We start from the raw sequence: 6,551 nt of genomic DNA, 5'->3' as shown, positions 1-6,551 counted from the left end.
TCATTGGAGTACAGACACGAAAAGCTAGGTTTCGAAATTGCGTGAGGGTTGAGAAAGCGGATCGTATCGACAAAGGAGGCCATCAATGCAAATGAAGATATTACCACCCGTAACTGTTCTCCACCTACCGGTGTATTCGATCTCTATACTCTCCGCTGACGCTTTGGCATATTGGAGGCAGCCGAACCAAGTTTCTGGTTTATGAAGGGCAACAATTTATATACGCGTAAATGCGATTTAAGTAAACGTAAATTACCGAAAAGAATGCCTCTGGTATCATGTAAGAAAAGAATATACAATTGCGGAAACCAAAAAAGATTTAATTATAACACAAGATGTTGATTCGAAAATAAAGGTGCTTTTTTATTTTCTTTTTTATTCTTTTTCCAAAATTTAATTATTTATAAACAATAATAAGATTGAAAGACCGCTAATGTTAAACATAATAATTTTAAATTAAGAAGCGCCATAACGGTCAGAACGTTAAGATGTTGAACTATTGTAAATTCATTTAAATGAATTAATTTTCAGAAATGATAATTGCGTGCCGATATGGTTGTCGGACTTTCAACGCAATCAAATCTGAAAATATTAATAATCCCCCCAAATTCCCCAACTTAAAAACTGTAATAAAACTTATTGCGAAAAATAATGCCTCGGCCGGGAGTCGAACCCGGATCTCTTGCATTCCGTGCGAGCGTCCTAAGCTTTTAGACTACCGAGACTAATTATTTATGATATTTTATGATAATTGTTTTCGTTTCTACTGTATTCTTACAGCATATGAGGATTCTTGCACAACATTTTTTGAAACTTTATTTTACATGATATAAATTTATAAAAACAATCTTGCGAAAACGCTTTAAGTAAATGATAAAAAATAAATAATTTATGATTTTTAATAATTTTCATGAACTTATCTGAAAAATTTATAGTAAGGATTGCCGATCATACAATCCGAACTTATAAGAAGACACTTTATAGTTACAGTTTAAAAAACTTAATAATCATACATACTATTTAAAACTTTTAATGTAATTAATTTTGTTTAACTGTAGCGACATTTTTTTTATAAACATGGCTAAAGTCCTCGATATATGTTTATATTATAGTTTTGAAACGCATTGGAGAAACATCTAAAAATAAATTACGAGTTGCTAACACTTTAATATCGCTCATTTAACTCTAGCTTCATTTATATGCTAAACATCAAGGATTGGTGAACATATGTGTACTATGTTATGATAATTGATTACGCAACATAATTTCCGCGTCATATATCAAAATATGGACGCTGCTGTTTACTGTTTAATTTTCAGGTTTTAAAATATGTAAATGCAATACAAAGTATATACATAATCTGACATAAACATGTTGAATCTAATTGATGAAAATAAAACAAATGACAACTCTCAAGAATGTCAAATATAAAAACAAAGAAGGGCTTATAAGAGTTTATTCGCGGTACTTCGTGTGTGTGTAAGAATAAAGATCAGTTTATTACAAATTCAAATGAATATAATTACAAGTGTATCTTTCATGGCGAGAGAGAAAGAGCGATGAATCTCATCCCTATTCAATTGACACGAGGTTGGCAAGTCAAGTGGCAACGAATGAAAGATGAAAGTCTGTACAAATATCAAAAACGTTATCACAATTTTTATAAAGAAAAAAAAATAATCATCTCTCCATGAAAGATACACAGAATAGAATAAATGTTAGACATACTGATGATGGCTCGAAGGCAAGCCGAAACGTCTATGCTTAATTATAATTATATTCATTCAAATTTGTAATAAACTAATTTTTATTCTCACACGAAGTACCGCGAATAAATTCTCATTAGCCCTTATTTGTTTTTATATTTTTCTAATTGATGAATCTAATCGATATGTTAAATGTTATCCAATTAAAATTAATTTTAATTTTATTTAACTTTGTTTGATTAAAAATTAGAAAGACATTTCTGCCAGTATTGGGAAGATAGATTTGATTTTAACCGTAAAAATACTGTTTAACTAAAATACTGTCATATTATATGTACATATTAAAAAAATTAAACAAGCTGTAATAAACTGAAAAGTGATCAATTTTTTGAAATTTTAACAATGTACTTCCACATCTTGTAAAGTTTATACATAGAAAATAACTTTGTTCCATATAAAAGACAGACAGAGAGAGAAAGAAAGAGAGAGAGAGCCCGAAAATAAATCATAAAATTTAGATTTTTACTATAAAATATAATGAACTGTATAATTAACAATATATTAATTAATACGAATTTGAAACAATTCGATAAAATTAAGATTTTACTTGCCGAACATGATCGGGGAATGTTTGTACTCACTGTCAATTCGTCAAAGCTGTTTATTTAATAGTTCACTTCCGGTATGTTTTAGTCACTCTGGTACACTCCGATACAGGAACAGAGTTAACAGATTTGCAGGGATAAAGCAGCTTAACGTGAAGCCATGCGATGCTGAATGTGCAAAACTTCCTATGTGATTAGCGATTCGCTGACGAGGAACTACGCGAGGAACTACGTCGAGAATTAAGTTACGATGGTAGCGTTACTGTTGGTGGTTCGGAGATAAGTGAGCAACAGAAGATTTTTGCATTCGTGTAATAACGGTGACCCTTGCGGACATTTCTTAGACCGAACCTTAGGGAGACCAGCCCTTTTTTGCACCGTTGCACCATAAAGCGGGGACAGGGTGAAACGCGACTTCAAACGACCCATTTTTCATCCTCGAATTTATAACGGTGCTGTTCCCATCTGCGTTACCTTCCGCCATCTTCTCGCGTCTCTCTCCCGCTCAGAGTTACTAGCGGTCAGGAAAAGATTGCTCGAATCCGTACCTTCTTTTCGAAGGCGGTCTCGACAAGAAAAAACATGAAAAAAAGTACAGGTCACAGATACTGTTTCTATCCTAAGTTCTCAGTTGCTTGAATAGCTTATAACGTCATAAATTATTTAATCAAATTGCATAAGTTCTAAATGTGTATAAATATACTTCTTGAAATGCATTTTTATTTAAATAAAAAGAACTTTTTTTCACATTTGTTGCTAAAATGTCTTATAATGTTGAATAATCTAAAGAAAATGTGCCTTTTATGCCTATTTTTTTTACTATTCTAGACCGCAAAAATATGGCGTATAAAAAATGTGGGGAAAAAAAAAACAAATTAGGAAGATGACATTTTCTGTGAAATTTTAGTAAAAAAAAAAGGATTCTAACCAAATCACAAAAAATCGGGTAAAAAATTTCAGGCAACTGTTGTACCACTAAATATATAGATATGCAAAAACTAACAGTCTCAAAATCTTCGATAAAATTATGGTTAAAAAAAAACCAGTAATTTATAGAAAGCTGTTGTTGTCAACGTTAAATTTATCATAAGAAATGCAAAAATTATGTAAGAAAAAAGACACAAATCATTTAAAAAAATTAAATTAGTAAAAATATGAATATGAGCCAAGCAAGGTCTTGATGCTACATTATTAAATAACAATGACCCGATTGGGGTCAAAATGTATGTTCTAATAAACTTTCTGTTTGTTATTTAATAATACAGTATCAAGACCTTGCTTGACTCGTAACTCTATTCTTATTAATTTAATTTTGCAAAAATTATGATTTAATATATGGCTACCTATGTGCCTGCATACCTATATTTTAAAAATATAAACACATACTATACAATCGTATAATAAAATTAAGAAGCATGTAATGATAATTGCATTAGTACGTGTATTTTATATGTTACATTATTACAATAAATTTTTACATTGCATTAAATTATATTTTTATTATATTAATAATGTAAAAATATAAAATGTAATTAATATATACATATATTAAATTTGTTTATTTTATAATTTTTTATGATTTACATAAACGAGATACCTATGTTTTTTAACAGAATTCGTGACATTACGTATTACGTGTATTCTTAATAGATAATTGTCTTTTTTTATACGTCAAGAGTTTGACAAATTAAATTTTTATTCATTATTTTTTCATTTCATTGGAAATTACAAAGAAAAAGGATGAAGTTTTTATGGAAATAACTCTTTGTTTTAGTTTCTAAGTAGCTGTTTTCATAATCGCAGCAGGTCAAATCTAAGAAATAATATTCTCGAAGAGGAAAGATTATACGGTATGTCTTATCTTCGTGTGTGGCCGATCTCTCTTTTTTTTTTTCGGTAAAATTTCTCCGTTGATACGTGGTTGGCAATGTCGGCATGGATTAACATACTCGGTTTCCAGTTCGGCGTTCAGTATATGCCCGGGAAGCCTGTATTGGGCATCGTTCATTAAAGTAATGGGCATGATCTTCGTAACTTTAATGGTAGCTCCACCCTCCCTCATTCGCTTATGATGTTCCATGTGAAGAGTGAAACGATGCGCCTCTTTCAAAAATTCCCAGATCATATACGAATTAATTGAAGAATACATTTAATATATTTCAGCGATTTGTTACTCCGATCGAGGTATTCTTGGCAGTGAATTTACAAACCAGGAATAAACCTCATAGACGGCTTACTACACTATTTTTATTGAATTTGAAGGCTTAAATACTGCGCGACTTCTACGATTTTTTTATTTACTCGTCAAGAAATGATATATTTATTCTCTGCATGGCATCTTATATTTCTTTTATGTATAGAACAAATATGATTCCGGCTTGTCGCTCTTCTAATAATAATGTCGACCGCATCCGTGTCGAACAACATTCCACGCGAGGAATCTAATCCAACTCATGTCCAATGTCATCTAGCGTGCTACAGTGTTGCTTTTCACCGGCGGCCGCTGACATTAATATCGCACTTCTCACTCATGAGCATGTTTCATGATTTTTATCGTTATTAATTTATGTTTTTTATTTTTTTCTTTTTTTACCTTGCGTGCGATTTTCCTCCAGAATCGTGACATGTCCCGCCCCCGCGTTTAGCTTCGATTTAGTTTAGGAATGAAATAGGAAAGGGTAGCCAATAAAGGAGAGAAAACGAAAAAGAAGAAAAAAGAAAACTAGTAATGTATTTTAAGCGATCGATGTAAACTTGTAGTACGAACTGCTCTTTATAGCCGCACCAGCAGACCCTGCTTGATGGTGCTGCCGGAATGTTTGGAGTTTAGAGCATAATCGTTGCCTCATAAAAGTGCATGATGCGTTTTTAAAGGGTGCTTCTGTGGAGCAATAAACAGGGGAACGTACCACGCTCTACGTGGTAATCTCCGATCTCCGTTACTAGCCCGACAATCACGCTCTACAACAAGATGGCCTAAGCGGTTAGACGGTACGTCTAACTCGCGATTCATTTTTAACTTATCATGTTAATTAAGAATCTAATACTAGAGTAGCTTGCTAGTCAGGCGTGCGCTCGATATTTTTGCCTGCAAACAGCTCGTCTCACTTGAAGGACTCTTAAAGGCATACTCAATGTTTTTAGTATGTCTTTAGGGTATTTATGATCAAGAGTTATTGCTGAAATATTTATTATATAATGATAACATATTAATTTTTATTAATTACATATTAACATAATATGTAATATTGAATAAAATAATAATAATAATATATATTTAAAATTATTGAAATAAAATATGGCGAGCAATAAAGCTTTGTCATTAAATTGTCGCTTTATCATTAAATTAAATCGCTAGTTTTTAATTAAAAAAACAATATCTTGAATTACTTTGCATTTTCAAATCATTTGATATATCGTGCTGCATCAGATCTTGATCGGTAAATCACAAAGTTATGCTAAGGCGTGGTCTCTTTGTCTTCTCCAACCTCCATGGTATACCCCACCCAATTTTAAGAGTAGAAAATGCACGACATTGCGCTTTCTAAATTCATATTCGACGATAAGTATTCCGTGACTCTTGAGATAAGTGATTGGTCGACGACTGCTGCTTGAATGACTTTAATGCAAAAGGAAGATCGGAGTATGGGTGAGTTGCGTGCTGTCGGATTTCGCGTCGCTATTTTCGAGTATTTGTATGCGAAAGAGGGTACGTGAAAGACAGGAGGATAGATAAATGGAAGGGGAAGAAGTAAGCGAGATGACGATCTCACAATGTGATCGTTTTACGAGTTATTCCATTCCAAGAGAGAAGTGTAATTTGTCCCGGACTTTGAGTGAACTGTTCAGCTTCAACGATTACAAAACATCAGCTAAAGAAATTTTTAACCTGACTATCGAGGAATTTCTTATTTGCAATTCTAATCGTCGCTAGGCGATGCTAAATCGACGAAATTTGCGGTCTAATTTACAATATTGATATACTCGAGAATAGAATTAAAATTATGTATATGTTATGCACTGAAAAAAAAATATAGTCAATTTTAATAAATATTTAGTTCAATACTGCCAACTAAACATTTACTTACAACAAATAAATATTTGTTCAGTAAAAAGAATGATTGTTAAATCAAGTTAATGTTTCTTGTAACAAATAAATATATCTTTATATTTAATAAATATTTAGTTGGCAGTATTGAACTAAATATTTGTTAAAATTGACTGTATTTTTTTTCAGTGT

The sequence above is a fragment of the Mycetomoellerius zeteki genome, unplaced genomic scaffold, assembly GCF_001594055.1.
Source record: "Mycetomoellerius zeteki isolate Tzet28-1 unplaced genomic scaffold, Tzet1.0 scaffold243, whole genome shotgun sequence".
Lineage (NCBI taxonomy): Eukaryota > Metazoa > Arthropoda > Insecta > Hymenoptera > Formicidae > Mycetomoellerius > Mycetomoellerius zeteki.
Note: the sequence above shows the minus strand (reverse complement) of the source record.